Source organism: Podarcis filfolensis (genome assembly GCF_964270895.1).
Source record: "Podarcis filfolensis genome assembly, chromosome: 3".
Taxonomy (NCBI): Eukaryota; Metazoa; Chordata; class Lepidosauria; order Squamata; family Lacertidae; genus Podarcis; species Podarcis filfolensis.
Genome location: NC_139606.1, coordinates 94,632,450 through 94,649,298, shown reverse-complemented (window position 1 = coordinate 94,649,298; position 16,849 = coordinate 94,632,450). Strand labels below are relative to the sequence as shown.

Sequence of the window (16,849 nt, the reverse complement as noted above, 5' to 3'; positions counted from 1 at the left end):
ATTTGACAGTGCACAGGTTCCAGGTTCCTGCTCTCCACAGCAATATTCAACTGGCTGGCTGTAAGTTACAAACCAGGTTTTGCTTTCAGTGTTGCGTGTGGGTGGGTGTTTTGGTCTTTCATTTTTTTATTCATAAATTTATTCCCCACCATTCTAATGTGTCTGCACCTCTCAGGTTGACTAACAACAAATTAATTAAGGAAATCTGCAAGTTCAGATAAAAGCAAATATAACTTACTGAGATAAGGGCTCATCACATTAAGATTTTCAATTCAGCACGTCAATTGTGTAGCTGATTTAATGTGTGTGTGTGTGTGTGCGCACACACACACACATGGGCCTTAAAAATTCCATAGCAAAAAAGGGATGAATTTGTTAAATTTTATTTATTTAAAAGATTTATATCACAACTACCACCACTACTACAAATTATTGCGCACCTCTCAGCATAAAGTCCAAAGAAGGTCACAACAATTCAAAATATATCATTAAAGACAGTTTCAAACAAATTACAATCAAAATAATATGATTGGTCCTAAAAATATAAAGAGGTCTTCAGTATACAAGAAAACATGTGTAATGAAAATATGCAAGGAAGCATAATTTAGGGCTTTAAACACTAGATGGAACATCTTAAATTGAGCTCAGAAATGAACTGACAGACATTTCACAAAGCAAATCTACCAAGGTAAAATGAACTGTGCTTCAACCACAGGTGGACAATGGAGGAGAATCTCTCCAGCAGATCTGAAGGAATCGACGGGATGATATTAGTGGAAAACAGCCTCAAAGGATACCAATAAGAACAGAAAAGTAGCAGGAATGTAACTTAATCCTCTTCCCATCCTGCAGTTTGTTTATCAAACATTGTTATATAATAATAATAATTTATTATTTATACCCCACCTGTCAGGGAACTGCCATCGGGAGAACTGGAGAGGAAGAGACTCACAGAGGCTGGCAGAGACTTGTCAGCTGATGAGGGAACCAGCAGGGGGAGAGAGGCAGTTCCAAGGGATAGTGAGTCGGAAGGAGGACTCAGAGACAATTCCAGCGAGAACAGCGAGGAGGTTTCAAGACCTCCTATAGGGACACCCACTCCTCGCCGGAAATTGTCACGTAGAGAGTCCAGAAGACGTGTTTCCGTTAAGGAGCTTTTATGCTGGAAGAAATTCCGTAAACGCCCACTGTCGGATTCTGCCAGCGACTGACGGAGCCATGTCTATGGGGCTCCGTTACAGACAGTGGTTTGTGGACTTAGCCAAACACTGAGGGATTAGTAACTTTGCGCACAAGCAGCTCAATATCCCATCACAGCAATCCGACAGTCCCTGAAAGCAGCTTGTGCAGAGAAAGCATCATGAGCGACCCAGCCGGAACCGGAGCTGCAGGAGGAGCTGGAGCCAGTCCGAGCCTGGAAGAAAGGTACCGGGTGTTGGAGGTCCAGCTAGCGCTGCAAACGGCGAGGCTCGATGAGAGGAGGGCTCAGGATGCAGAAAGGGCAAAGGCCCTCCCACAAGGAAGAAAGATGCCAGGATTGGTGCAGAAGTTTGGGGGGGATCCCAGGAACTATCAAGCCTTTAGGACAGAGATGCAGTATGCTCTTAATCTGCAGTTTGATGACTTTCCCGACGAGGAATCGCGAGTGGGGTTTGTGGTTAGCCATCTCGAAGGAGGGGCTAGAGACTGGGTTAGACCCCTGATGGCAAGGCATGATGAAGTCTTGAAAGACGCACGGAAGTTTTTTCGCGCCATGGACCTGATGTTTTCCAGCGAGATTGAACAGGGAGTGGTGCGCAGACAGTTGATGGCTTGTAAACAGGGGAGCCGATCTGTCCGTGAGTACTGGACTGAGTTTACTATGCTGATACACAAATTGGGGTGGGATCTGTCAGCGGAACCCATTCAAATGCTTTTTGAAGAGGGACTTTCTTCGGCTGTGAAAGATGAACTTTCCCGGGCGCCCAGGGCGGAGTCTATGGACCAGCTGATCAAATCAGCGCTGACCATTGGAGCACGCCAGGAGGCTAGAGCCTTGGAGAAGCGGGAAGGGAAAGGGGAGCGTTGGAGGGATTTCCGCATTCCAGAGATTCCGGAGCCAACTTTCCCGCCCGCAGAGCCGATGGAAGTTGGAACAGCGCGCGCGCGGGCAGTTTCAAATCCCAGTGAAGGGCGGAAGAAGGAGGGGAAGAGCCCCAAGAAATGTTATCTCTGCCAGCAGCCAGGTCATTTTGCCAGGGTCTGTCCACAAAGAAAGGAATGGCAAGGGATGGCAGGAGCTGTTGGGGGGAAGGAGGAGGAAGGGCAGGACCAAGTAAAAGCCAGCGCCTGACTGCCACCATCAGGGCACAGCAGTCAGGCGAAGGAGCAGTAAAAGTGCCCACGCCTGAACCTTCGAGACCAGCCCTAGTGATAGAGGTGTTGCTAGAGCTGCCAAACGGACATCCCTTAAAGATAAGGGCGCTATTGGACTCAGGCAGCTCCTGTAATTTTATGAGCAAGGAATTTGCAGCAGAACACCAGATACAGACTATCCCTTTAAGCAACCCCTTGCAGGTGACCACGATCGATGGGAGAGAGCTGTTGGGAGGAGAAGTCAGCTTACAGACCGTCCCAATGGTAATGAGGGTAGCCAGGCACACCGAAAGAATAGCGTTCAATGTGGCCACCTTGGGAGGGGCTCCCATTATTTTGGGGATGAGCTGGCTAGCGTTGCATGATCCGCTAGTGGGTTGGCATCAGAGAGTGGTCTCCTTTGGGTCAGCACATTGCCTAGAACATTGCAAAGAGGGCAAGGCTCCAGAAGGGGCAAGAGCCTTTCTAGCAGGAACAGAAGTAACGGACAAAAGAAAGGTTCCCAAACAATACGCTGACCTGAGCCAGGTCTTCAGCGAAAGGGAAGCAGACAAACTACCACCGCATAGACCCTTTGACTGCCAGATCAATCTAGTCCCTGGAGCCCAGCTCCCTGTGGGCAAGCTGTATGCCATGTCAGACAGGGAAATGCAGGAGTTGAGGGAGTTTATTGACAAAAACCTGAAGAGAGGATTCATCAGAGAGTCCAGAGCGGTGGGGGGCAGCCCAGTGTTTTTTGTGGACAAAAAAAACACGGATAAGCCGAGATTGGTCGTGGACTACCGGACCCTAAATGCCGTGTCGGAACCAGTGGCTTTCCCTATGCCCAGGATTGATGACATTTTGACCAGGGTGAGGAAGGGAAAGATTTTTACTAAACTGGACCTGAGGGGGGCATACAACCTGATACGGATAAGGGAGGGGGATGAATGGAAGACAACAATGTTCACCCCTCTAGGGGCTTTCGAATATGTCGTTATGCCTTTTGGATTACAAGCAGGCTCAGCATGTTTTCAATCGTTCATGAACCACGTCCTGGGACCTCTGCTCTACAAGAATTGTGTGGCCTTCCTAGATGACGTATTAGTCTATTCAGAGAATGAGGAGCAGCATGTAAAGGACGTCAGAGAAATGTTGAGCCGACTGCAAGCAAACCAACTGTGGGTGAAATTAGAGAAGTGTCAGTTTCACACCAAGGAGGTGGAATTCCTGGGGTACCGCTTGTCAGACAAGGGATTAGCCATGGATCCAGGCAAGGTCCAAGCGGTACTGGAATGGAAGACACCAAAAACGAAAAAGGATGTGCAAAGATTCTTAGGGTTTGGGAACTTTTATCGGAAGTTCATCAAGAACTTTGCCCACTTAACGGCTCCCATCACGGACTGTCTCAGCAGCAAGAAGAAGTTTGTTTGGACGGCGGAAGCGGAGCAAGCATTCGAAGAATTGAAAAGGGCCTTCGCTTCGGAAGAACAGCTCCTGCATGTGGATTTACAAAAACCCATGAGAGTGGAGACTGACGCATCAGACCGGGCGGTGGGGGCGGTGCTTCTTCAGCCGGAGAAGGATAAGTCGGAGTGGAGACCGTGTGCCTTCTTCTCGCGGAAGTTAAACAAATCCGAGAGGAACTACACGGTATATGACCGAGAACTACTCGCCATTCACAAAGCGTTCCGGAAATGGAGACACTTACTAATTGGGGCACAACACAAGGTGCAAGTATGCACAGACCACAAGAATTTAGAGTACTGGAGAACGGCACGAGTGCTCAACCAACGGCAAGTGAGATGGGCACAGGAGTTCTCCAAATTTTATTTTGAAATTTGCTATGTGCCAGGCCCAGAAAACGTCAGGGCGGACGCTCTCTCACGCAAACCAGAGTATTTGGAGGGGGAGGGAGCACCCGAAGAAAGACATATCATCCCAGAGGACCGCTGGGTGTGTGGGGCGGCGTTGGTGGGGCAAAGGGAACTGGTAGAGGAGACGCAGAATGATGAATACGCCCAGAATAAGCTCCGAGGTCTAAGGAGGGAGGGAGAAAACTCCGGAGGTTTTGAAGAAAGAAACGGGGCATTGTATTACAAAGGGGCACTATATATACCCGAAGGGGAATTGAGAGGGAGAGTACTCAAACAGCTGCACGACAGCCCCACAGCAGGGCATTTTGGGCAACACAAAACCATGTGGTTGGTTACCAGGGAATTTTGGTGGCCCAGGGTGAGGGAAGATGTAAGGGAGTATGTAAGAGGGTGTGACCAATGCCAGCGAGCCAAGGGAGAAAGGCGGGCGCCGGCGGGGTTATTAGAACCGTTGCCCACACCAGAAAGGCCATGGGAGGCGGTATCGATAGATTTTATGACTGATCTGCCGAAATCCAAGGGGAAAACCGCCATACTGGTCGTAGTAGACCTGTTAACTAAGATGGGCCACTTTGTAGCGTGCTCACATGCAGTCACGGCGGAAGAGACAGCTAAATTGTTTGTAGAACATATTTTTAGACTGCATGGCGCCCCCTTGAGGTTGATCTCAGACCGGGGCAAACAATTCACGTCCAGGTTCTGGAGGAAGCTCATGAGCTTACTGCACGTGGAGGTCAATTTTTCGACTGCCCGGCACCCAGAAACCAACGGGCAGGCGGAAAGAGCAAACGGTATCCTCCAACAATACCTGAGGTGTTATGTCAATGACAGAGAGAACGATTGGGTGGAAAAGTTGGCGCTGGCGGAATTTGCCTACAATAATGCGGAGAATGTGTCCACCGGGATGAGCCCCTTTTTGGCTAATTATGGGTGCCACCCCAGGGCATTTCCAGGGGGAGGAGGGGAGAGATGGAGCGTCCCAGCCGCCGAACAGTTTGTAGAAGAAATGGAAGCGATCCATCGTCAACTCCAACTCAACTTAGAAAGGGCCAAGGAACAATATAAGAAGCAGGCAGACAAGAACAGAAGGGAAGGTGAAACCATAAGGGTGGGGGATCAGGTGTGGCTGTCAACCCAAGGATTGCCGTTCAAGGGGGGTTGTAAGAAATTGAGACCCAAAAGATTGGGACCATTTGAGGTCATTCAACAGGTTAACCCAGTGGCTTTCAGACTCCGGTTACCGAACCACATGAAACTGCACCCAGTATTCCACAGGTCATTGCTGTCACCGTATAGGGGGGAAAATGAAGGGGTTTTCCCACGGGGACCAGTCTTAGAAGAGAGGGAAAGCAGCAACCATGTGGCGAAAATCCTCGACTCCAGGTGGAAGGGTCATCAGGTGGAGTATTTGGTGGCGTGGGAAGGGGAACCGGAGTCAGAAAACACCTGGGTGACGGCAGAGGAAGTCAATGACGAGGTCTTGATTGAAGCGTTCCATCAAAGGTTCCCCAGGAAACCTCAGTCAGTAGCGAGGTTCCGGAGGGAGTACTTTGGCACCACCGACGAGGAGGAGGAATTGGAAGGATTCACGGGGTCTGAGTTGGAAGAAGGAGTAGATTCCGATGAGGATGAGTACTTAGAAACCCGAAACAGCAACCGGTGGAGGAAAATGTTCGAGACTTCGGAAGATGAGGGAAGTTCTTTCAGGGGTTTTGCTCCCTCGCCTCCCGCAGAGGAGGGGAAAGGAGGGGGTGAAGGGGGCCCTGGAGGGGAGGTGGATGTCAGGGAACTGCCATCGGGAGAACTGGAGAGGAAGAGACTCACAGAGCCTGGCAGAGACTTGTCAGCTGATGATGGAACCAGCAGGGGGAGAGAGGCAGTTCCAAGGGATAGTGAGTCGGAAGGAGGACTCAGAGACAATTCCAGCGAGAACAGCGAGGAGGTTTCAAGACCTCCTATAGGGACACCCACTCCTCGCCGGAAATTGTCACGTAGAGAGTCCAGAAGACGTGTTTCCGTTAAGGAGCTTTTATGCTGGAAGAAATTCCGTAAACGCCCACTGTCGGATTCTGCCAGCGACTGACGGAGCCATGTCTATGGGGCTCCGTTACAGACAGTGGTTTGTGGACTTAGCCAAACACTGAGGGATTAGTAACTTTGCGCACAAGCAGCTCAATATCCCATCACACCACCCATCTGGCTGAGTTTCCCCAACCACTCTGGGCGGCTTCCAATCAAGTGTTAAAAACAATACAGCATTAAATATTAAAAACTTCCCTAAACAGGGCTGCCTTCAGATGTCTTTTAAAGAGAAGATAGCTACTTATTTCCTTCTCATCTGAAGGGAGGACGTTCCACAGGGCGGGGGCCACTACCGAGAAGGCCCTCTGTCTGGTTCCCTGTAACCTCACTTCTCGCAATGAGGGAACTGCCAGAAGGCCCTTGGCACTAGATCTCAGTGGCCCACAATGGCTGCCCCCACCGCCAAAAAGATGTGTGGACTCCATTTCTTTTCCCCTATGAGGAGAAATGTAGCTTGCTGGATCAAGCAGGAGGAGAGTGGGTTAAGCAGCCTCTTCAGTAACATTCCATTCAAGCCTCTTATAGCTGATTTTTGTTTTATTTTTTAATTAAATTGAGTAGATCATTGATGCATCTACTGTGAAACATCTAATGTAGCCCTCAGTTGTAAATGGACCCCCAAACTCAGAGAATTATTTTCACATGGGATTCATTTAAATTGCATACATATGAACCACTGTGCATTTCTGAACTATTTTGTGATGTCAGGAGTACTAGCCTCTTGGTAAACCTTAAAAAGCATTTCTGGAAATGTGTAACTATTGTGTTGTACATTCTCACAACTAGTCCTGATCTAAATGAAACAGGTCTGCCCATGTGCTTCATTTCACAACCAAACCAAATTTCTCAATATATGTCTGCTTTTAGGGAAGAGGTTGATGGTGGCATAATCAAAACTTAGTCCAGCATGAAAAGTAAGCGCTCCTCATTCCTCCCCTGTTCTTTGCTCTTTCAGATCCGAAAGGACCCATCCGTCGGCAATCGAGCAACATTTGGACATGCCTAAAATGGTTGCCGCCAGTACATGGATGCATATACATACACACAGGGAGACACACACTAACTGTGGATATGAGTTAATGCATATGAGGAAGAGGGCTCTTAACTATATTTTTGGCCAAGCTTTTAAAATATGAATTTCATCTTTTAAAATAATCAGTATGTGTTGATGTTTTTAATTATGTGTTTTGCTGATGTTATTCTAATCTGTCGTGTACCACCAGGGCTTTTGTTCAGTCAGAACTCGCTGAAACTCAGTTACAGCACCTCTCAGGTGGGCACCATTGCCATTATAAGAGAACAAGGGAGGCGTTCATGGTGAGTTCCGGCACTTCTTTTTCTAGAAAAATAGCACTGTGTACCAACCTTGATATTTTTTAAATGAAAGTGTGGATTATAAATAAATAATAAATAACCCATGAAAGCATGTTATGCTTAAGGGGCTGCATGACTCTTGGCTGGTTTTGCTGCAACATATTAATATAGCTGCCCTTCTGGAAAATGTTTTGCAAGCAACCGTTGCATTGCAAGCTTTGAAGAGTTATATTAGAAGTACTTTTCATACTATTTCAGTTCTAGGTATTTGCACAACAACATTGATTACAGGAAACTCTGTGGTATATAGAAGGCTCTGCATTGCCATTTGCTTGAAAGCTAAGTTCATCCCAAGATTACTCTGTTTTTCAAACTACAATATCAGATTCAAATGAGCTAAGCATCTATAAACCACATGTTTTAATTAATGGTTAAAACTCAGCTAGTTATGGAACAAAGGGCTAACCAGGGACCAGCAGAATACACAAATACAAACACACAACACGCTTTTAAAAATGTTTTCTTAGCAGAAAGAAACCTTGTGAAAGTACTACCAAGTGTAGGCATCCCAAAAGGCAATTTTATTTCTCACATTCCTGGAAATGATTCGTCTTTCATAATTTAAAAGTAATATCAAACCACTGGTACTCGTAGTTAAAGTTGCATTCTCTTGATAACTCAGTGAAAGGAATTAATTCATTTGGTACCTTAAAGACTTTTGGCTATGACTTACCTGCATAAATAGAAAGAACTAATTTACTAAAGAAATGCCCATGGGCAAACATGTTCCGGCTAATGAAGTGTTCAGCTTTTGCATGATTAACCAGCTGGTGGGGGTGGTGAAAAATCACAGGGCATAAAATAATAAGAAAAAAATGATTATTAGTTCCCTTTTAAAACTGTTCCATGAAAAATGTCCTTATTTCAATTCACTGCTTGGAAAATTAATGTTCAGAAATAAAGATTCAAATAACTTACCAGGGGAGAAAAACTGAGACCATGTCAAGCAATCACTCTTTGCTGAATCACATCAGGTGGCTCAGGTGAAAGGAAAAGACAGCAGCCAGCTCTAGAGCAACCAGTTTACCTACATAACAGGTACTGCCACTTGTCATAAAGTGAAATTTCTAATACTGAATATTGCAAAATGCATTATGTAATTTTAAAACTATGACTGGGCTTTGTGTCAGTTTAATTTTCTCAATGGTTCTCTGTGTCCAAGTACAACATTTGGCTTTGGTAAAAATATATGAACTGACAAAATTAGAAACAAGGTGCTGGCACATTTAATAACAAAAGTGGCTATTGTACAAATTTAGGCCAATTTGATCTATGATGCATTTTCTTGAAGGTGGTTTTCCTGTTCATTAAACATGGCATTTAGCTCATGATCAAATTCTCAAACGTTTTTCAGCCCTGTAAGGTGAAAATAATCCGCACATGCACTAAAGAAATTCCCCCCAGGTTATAGTCTTGAAGGAGACTTAAAATAATGGACAAGCTTTGACTGACTTTCTGCACAAAATGGAAAATCTGTGTTCTAACTATCTGGTTTATCAGAGGTCAATGAGGTGATACTGCTTAAAGGCAACCCGATTTTGTACTTCATTCATCCACTGTGGTTACGCAAGCATGTAATTTAACAGAGAAAATGAGTGGTTACCCTTGCTCTTTCTGACATGTCATCTCTTGAAATTAATGCATTTATGCTGTATTAATTATGAAGTTACACAATTTTAAGAGGAAAAATAAATGTCTGTTTCAGGTGCCCATAACACTTTAAGTAGCTAATAATGGACATTCTTTTTTCAGCTATTGCTACTTGCAACATATAGTGGTGTTTACTCTTCACTTTAGCTCTGCTGTAAAAACATCCCATCTGTTGAAAAAAAGCCAAACTGCTCAAAAGAAGTAAGAATAGTTTTCTGTATATCTGACAAGGGAGCTTGCTACTTTACCAATATTCATGTTTGACTTGGCATTCATGGTGAATGGGATGTACATCTATAAACAAAAAAGGTCAGCTTAAGAAGACACTTAATAACCACTCTTTGCTCTCACCACTCTCACCTGTAGGTATGTACATTGCCTTTCTGGACTCAAGCATATGAAGAAACATTTATAGCATGTACTTTGTCTCAAGCATTCCAATAACTTTTTGGGATTGCATAAAATATATTTCAAATGATATTACAAATGCCGAAGTAAGCACAAAGCAATCAGGTATGTGCTCTTTCACCTGAAGACATGCCCATTAATTTTAATTAATATCTTCGCACCTTAGCTATTTCTAAAAATCTTTGTTAAGATAATTTGTAGGTCCTCCTACATTATACCAAGCCTTGCAAACCCATAAAAAATAGCTCCACAGATATATATGTTTGCCCTAATCTAAGCAAGGCCTTCCCAGATGGAAAAAGTTCAGAAACTGAAGAAAGAAGGGGGAAATCATTGCATATTACAACCCTGGCTGATTTACAGTTCCTCTTATTTGGATCCCATTTTAACTGAGATCCCAGAAACCAAATCTGAGTCATTTGATCTATTACTACACTATGCCCTCCAAAGTAATGCCACTGAAATCTAGCACAAAACCCATAGTGTCCAAAGTAAAATTTTGCTTCTGGAAAAAAGCTTCTGGAAAAAACTTCTACTGTATTCAGTAGAAGTTTCTAAAGTCCTCCCCCTCCTCCGGGGTGTTGGGAGAGGGGTAGCACCTCTGGTGAGGGACAAGTCATGCTCCTTCTTGGGTAGTTTGTCCACCTTTGGTCCTCATCCTGCACTTAGCTATCACCTATGGCTTCTAGAAGGTGACAGCATGCAACAGCTGGCACACCCTAGGAAACAGCTTCAACTGGCTGGCTAAACCAGGTGAAGGTACCTGATGAGTCTCAAACCCTCAGTGAGTTAGGGACATCCCCTGCATGTGAAGACAGGCTCTGATAGATTGAGCAGACAAGACCAATGCAGTGGTACCTCGGGTTACATACGCTTCAGGTTACAGACTCCGCTAACCCAGAAATAGTACCTTGGGTTAAGAATTTTGCTTCAGGATGAGAACAGAAATCATGCTCCGGTGGCACGGCGGAAGCAGGAGGCCCCATTAGTGGGTCTAATGGTCAAGAAGACAGTTACTGCATGTGCTGTAGAGGGGAAGTGAGGGGCAGATGGGGCTCATCCAGCTGGGAAGGTAGCCATCTAGCAGAAGTAAAAGCCTGATTCTAAAGGCTTTGTGAATAAATCCCAAGGAAAAATTTGTACCCACTGCCTCGAAGGGCATCTTCAGGAGAAGGCAGGCTAAGGAATAAACCCTACACAAATCTAGAGTGGAGCCCCTAAGATGGCTGAATGGTTTCTTGTATACCTCCTTCTGCCAACTCCTACAGCCAAGCTGGTACCAAATGTATTGCTTTCCTTTTCTTTGGACTACATCAGTGAAGCTGAGAGTAGGGATGTTTTCACCTGGGGAGCCCAGGCTTGTGCCCCAGAGAGATCATTTTGGTGCTACTAACTCAGCAAAAACAACATGGGAGGCATCACCTGAGCTCTGCGAGTGCAGCTTTCTCCCAGTTGAAGTGCAGAGTGTTTGAGGACCGGGACATTCACAAGGAAACCAAAATGCTATTGTACTACCAACCTTACTGTATGCTTGTGAAACATGGACCACTTATAAACACCACCTCCAACTCCTTGAAAAATTCCATCAACGTTGTCTCCGAAAAATTCTATACATCACTTGGGAACCCAGGCGAACTAATGCCAGTGTACTGGAAGAAGCATAGATCACCAGTGTTGAAGCAATGATTCTTCAACATCAACTTTGTTGGACTGGTCATGTTGTTCAGATGCCTGATTATCGTCTTCCAAAGCAACTACTCTATTCTGAACTTAAAAATGCAAAGTGTAATGCTGGTGGTCAACAAAAGATATTTAAAGACTCACCTAAGGCAAATCTTTAAAAATGTAGTATAAACACCAGCAATTGGGAAACACTGGCCTGCGAGCACTCCAATTGGAGAACACCCTTTACCCAAGGTATCATGGACTTTGAAGACGCTCAAACTCAGGATGAAAGGGACCTGGAAACCTATGCCCACACTGTGGAAGGATGTGTGGATCCAGAATTGGCCTCTACAGTCACTTACAGACTCAATGTTAAGACCATGTTCATGGAAGACAATCTTACTCGGCTACAAGTGATTGCCAAAGAATATATGGTTTGTTTGTTTGTTTGTTTGTTTGTTTGTTTGTTTGTTTGTTTAAAATTAGACATGTAAAATGTTCACAGCACATGCAGGTTATCTTAAAAGGGTTTGGGAGTAGTTCTCCTTCCCCCACCCCAGTAAACTCATTGTGTCCATCAACTGAATAAGCTGAAAAGAACTGAAATGCCCTCTCACCCCACTCTAGAGGTGATAACAGAGTCCTTCTAAAATTGCAGACACATACTGTGACTGAGTGGCGGTGTTTGTAAACAACTATGGAAATATTTCTAATTATAATTCTTCAATGCTAAAATTAGAAGGTCAGTCAGTTAACTGTAAAGAGAGAGTGAGAAAGAGAAACGGAACCTTCCAAAAGGTTTAACTACATGAGAGAAGCCAACAATGATTAACCTAGTAGTAATTCTGAGATGTGAGCTGCCTGCCTTCAGAATTTCAACTCTGATATCATAATGCTTTGGACTTTCTAGAAATAATTTTTTTAATCGAAGAACAAAAAAACTACTACCAGCAACAAAACATGACTGTTTATTCCCTTGCTGTTTTAGATATCCATGATAGAGCAGAATGCTTTAATAAATATATTAAAATTGTATTTATTACTTTAGTTGGGTGGATCCATCATATTACTTGGCACAAGGCAGTTTAATATATTCATATATGCTTAGTTCAGTTCCTAAATATTCATTTTATTGATATTTCATTAAAGAAAAACAATAGTTTACTTAAAGTCAAAACCATAAACAACAACAATATCCTGACAAATAATAGAAAACATTAATATATTAAAACAGGAGCAAGCAGCATCCTAATGCAGCTGGCATAAATTTTTAATGGTCCCCCCCCAAGTATTTCTTATGCAGAAAGGGGCTGACCTCTTGTTTATTTTGCCACCTTTCAGGACTACCCTTCCCAAAGTGGTTCACAACACATTAAAACACCAAAAACTACCAGCAAAAAAATTATAATGTGTTTGAGCAGCAGCTCAAAACAGACCTAAGTTCATTTAAGTAGCAACCAGAATAAAATTTTAAAGTCCTCAAGAATCTCCTAAAACCCAACTCAGGAAACAAATACTAAAGTTGGCAGTTATAACACAAACTCCATCTACTCATCCCTTGCACTTCAATGAGAATACAACAAAGGGAAGAGATTTGTTTGTGTCAGTTCAGGATACGGTTCAGCTCCCCTGAGTTCAGTCCATCTTGTCCTCAGAAGCAATGACTATGCATGGTGCTAATTGTATTAGAAAGAGACCTGGGGAAAGCAAGACTTTGAAGATACTAAACTTCTAAACAGATTATCTTTTTATTCAGTTAAAAAGTACAGTAAGCATAAGACACGATACAAAATATATTCCTTTTTTAGTAATCCCATTTGTTCCAAATAAGCATGACAATTGCTAATCTCCACCAGCTTACCTATTTGGGCCTGTATTTAGGAAATTAGGATATCAGCAACCAAGTTCAATAGAGCCTTTTACTTGGAATGAAAATAGCTTTTTAAAAAATGCTTAAAATGCTCAGCTATGAAAGGATCCTAAATTGAATTTTAATTCAAAGTAATTAAATGTTTATAAACAAAATATGTAGATTTTGTACATGTTAAACGTTCTCCATTGCACCTCATTTCTACAGTGCAGTCTCACCAATAAGGCATCTCTTAATCATGCTTGCTAATCAGCGACATACTCTGGTTAAGTGGGAATTTGGGTGCCTTTAAATGTTTCCCCAGCCAGGTAGAAGCCACTTTTCCACAAGGAATTCCCATGCAACTAGGAGACCATCTAAGTGTTTCAGCCATATGGGAAGTCCCAGCCGCATGGGTTCCCGCCCCCCTGCTCCATGGAGGTGGTGCTGTGCAGGATGCAGATTCTCTGGTAAAGACCCACATAAATGTGGGTCACTTAAAGTTATCTCAAGCAAGCAAGAGCTGGCCACACATTAGGCCTGTTGCACTAGGCCAGTGACCCACCTAGTCCAGCATCCTGCTCTCACACTGGCCAAGCAGATGCTTGTGGGAAGCCCATAAGTAGGGCCTGATTGCAATAACACTCCTGCAGTTTCCAGAAACTGTTATTCAGAAGCATACTGCCTCCAGTAGTGGAACCAGGACCCAGCCATCAGGGTTAGTAGCCAATGATACCCTTAACTTCCACGAATTTGTCTAATCCTCTTTTAAAGCAATCCAAGTTGGTGGCCATCACTGCGTCTTGTGGGAGCGAATTCTGCAGTTTAACTATCTGCTGTGTGGTAAGTAGTCATATAGATGGATGAGTTTCTAAAGCAAAGACTAACAGCTTGCAGCTCACATGCGACTGTCGGTCCAGTTTCATGCAAGTGGCAAGGAGAGAGAAAAGGGGGTGACAGAAAGAGAAATTGGGTGTCCTGCCCACTTTTGGCTCTGACCCTACCCACTTCCAGCATGTGACTGCTGAAAGATGATTCCTGAGAGAACAGGTTTCCCCGCCACTCATCTAAAGGCACCTTTATTACCATTGGTGCCAACAAATGCAATGCTTAGCAGCAGCAATGGCTGGCAGGGAAAGGGCAAGGGGAATTTACACTCTAGAAATGAGAGGCTGGGTGACAGCAATCTTCCACCTCACCACTTAAGAAACACAGAAGAATGGCAGTTGGTCCACAAAAGTGTAGTACAATTTACTAATTAGGAGTATCTGAAGTAAACTTTATTGCAACAAGAGGTATCTCCTGAATTTCTGTAACCATTTAAAGGCATTGAGTTTCTTCAGTGCTAGGAATGGAGTTGGGATGATTTCAGCATAAAGGCCATGTGAAAAGAGACTGTGGCACTTGGCCAGGTTGCCCAGCTGTTTTCTAAATATGATGACAGGTGCCCATTTTTTCCATTTGCTCGTGGAACGCAATATGTCTTCAAACAACATTTTTGCCCAGTAGGCCGATGCAGTTACATTTCAAAGATCCAGCAGGCTAAAATATATACTGCAAATTGTTTTGTTTGACAGATACTTTGGTAGCTTCCCCTTTTAAAATCAATTCCAGCCCCACTTTATTTCAAACAACAAATTGTAAAGATAATAGGAATGCATTCTAAATTAAAGTAAATCGGACGGGTTTCAAATGTGCAGAATTCCTTCACAGAAATAACTTCTCTTTAAGTTGTAGCATGCAGCCATGTGTAAACTGTTATATGTGATCACACAATCATGTATTTTGCTTCCATATGCACAGTGGACTATGAAGCTGCACCCAGTCTTTGTTTCCAAAGCATGCAAAATGTGATAACTGTTATATTCATTGAATATGAAGCAGTTCACTAAAGAAGGGCTGTGTATCCCGAAATGTGAAAATCAAAAAACATTTGATTACCCTGGGACAATGGGTTGTATGCAAGTTCTTCTCAGAGTAAACCCAAGTTAACCATGTCTACTGTATTAAGTTTAATAATTCTACTCTGTGTATGACTAACACTAGATAACAGCCCAAAATATTTTATAGTTTGAAACTTATGCCATGTTTTTTTCAATATGGAATTCTCCAAAACAGATAGCAAAGGAAACAAACTTTATCCTTCCATTTGTCAACAGGTAGATAGAGTCTTTAAAATCTTTTATGGCACAGCAGCATACAGCAACAATGTCTCAAACTTTCCATTTGTTTCATGCATAAAGGTGTATTTGGCTGATAGTCAGAGGCCATTATTTCTGAAGGTCTCCCATTTGTGGAAAAATATAAAATGCTGAGAACCTGTCCAAAATGTAAGACTATCTCTGTTGGATCATAAGTATCATCCTGTTTCCCACAGAAATGCCCCCAGAAGCCTGCAAGGTGGTATGAATGTAATACATCACTCCTGCTATTGTTACCCAGCAACTGGTATTCAGAGGCCTGGTGGCTCTGAACTTAAAAGGAAAACATATAGCCTCTGAGAGGCTTCTATTCCATGAATTTGTCTAATCCTCCTTTAACACTATTTAAGCTGGTGGCAAGATATTACCATATTCTGTGACAGCAAATTTCATAATTTAATCTATCCAACATGGGAAAAGGTATCTCCTTTTGTTGATTACAGTATAAATCTCCCACCATCCAGCTTCATTAGCTGTCCAACTAACAATCATAAGGAGGCACAAGGAGATGCAACATTAGTAAGATTGAGGCATGAATGTATGTCACTGAATGGCTGCTTCATGCACATGCATGAGTTCAGGCAGAAGAAACAGTGGGCCAAAGCAGGAAACATCTGTACCAGAACTAGGAAGTTGGGGGGGGGGGGGAGACTAGAAAAAATTATGCTGAAAGAAAAAACTCCATATTATGCAAAAGCAGACAATTTTATTATGAATGAACAAATATGAAGCAGCCATCTTAGACTAAATATTACATTGCTAATGAATGATGTCTTTTGTTCTCCTAATGGAATTTTATTCATGTGGTAGGCAGCACAGTATGACATAAGAGCAATGGAGAATACAGCTTGGTCAAAAAGAGTATGATCCCTCTCGTAATGGCCTTGGCAGGCACTATAGGCATAAATAATCTAGCAGTAAGCTTATGCTTAACACTACTTCAGAGACTAGTATTTCTGGGAAAGGACAAGCCACAAAAATGCTAACTGTGAAATGAAAGAAGACAGACAACTGTATACTGGCTATGCAAACTGTTCACTTTGCTTGTTTCTCACTAGTTAAGGGGTACTTTAATACACTATTAATTATGCATTCTGAGACCTTTGTTTTAATAAGTATAGAAACAAGGAACACCAATAGTAGCAAGATTAATCCCAAAAGTAGACAGCAAAATTTATGTAAGTAGTTGGGAACTCATCAAATGATGTGATTAAAAAACTAAATAATGAGCAACTCAGTACAAATTGGGGACAGAAATGTAGAATGAAGTCTATATGCATCCATCATTAAAGGGTTTTAGGTAGGCCTTAAAAACCCATTTATTTAGAACTGTATTTTAAAAAAGGTATCATGCTGCTGGTTTGATTTGGTACCAAAATATTTTTGAACTATTTTAATCGATAATCACA

At 43.2% G+C, this 16,849-nt stretch overlaps 1 protein-coding gene and 1 long non-coding RNA gene across 20 annotated transcripts in view; one reads left to right on the top strand and one right to left on the bottom strand.

Moving 5' to 3' along the window:
* Window positions 1–12,423, top strand: LOC310758926. The gene is made up of 2 exons (XR_014546103.1): window positions 1–60; window positions 7,249–12,423. It is a non-coding gene; the product is annotated as an uncharacterized lncRNA (long non-coding RNA).
* The window catches only part of ESRRG (estrogen related receptor gamma), a 471,650-nt gene that overhangs the window by 383,452 nt on the left and 71,349 nt on the right, over window positions 1–16,849 (bottom strand). The window lies entirely within an intron of this gene.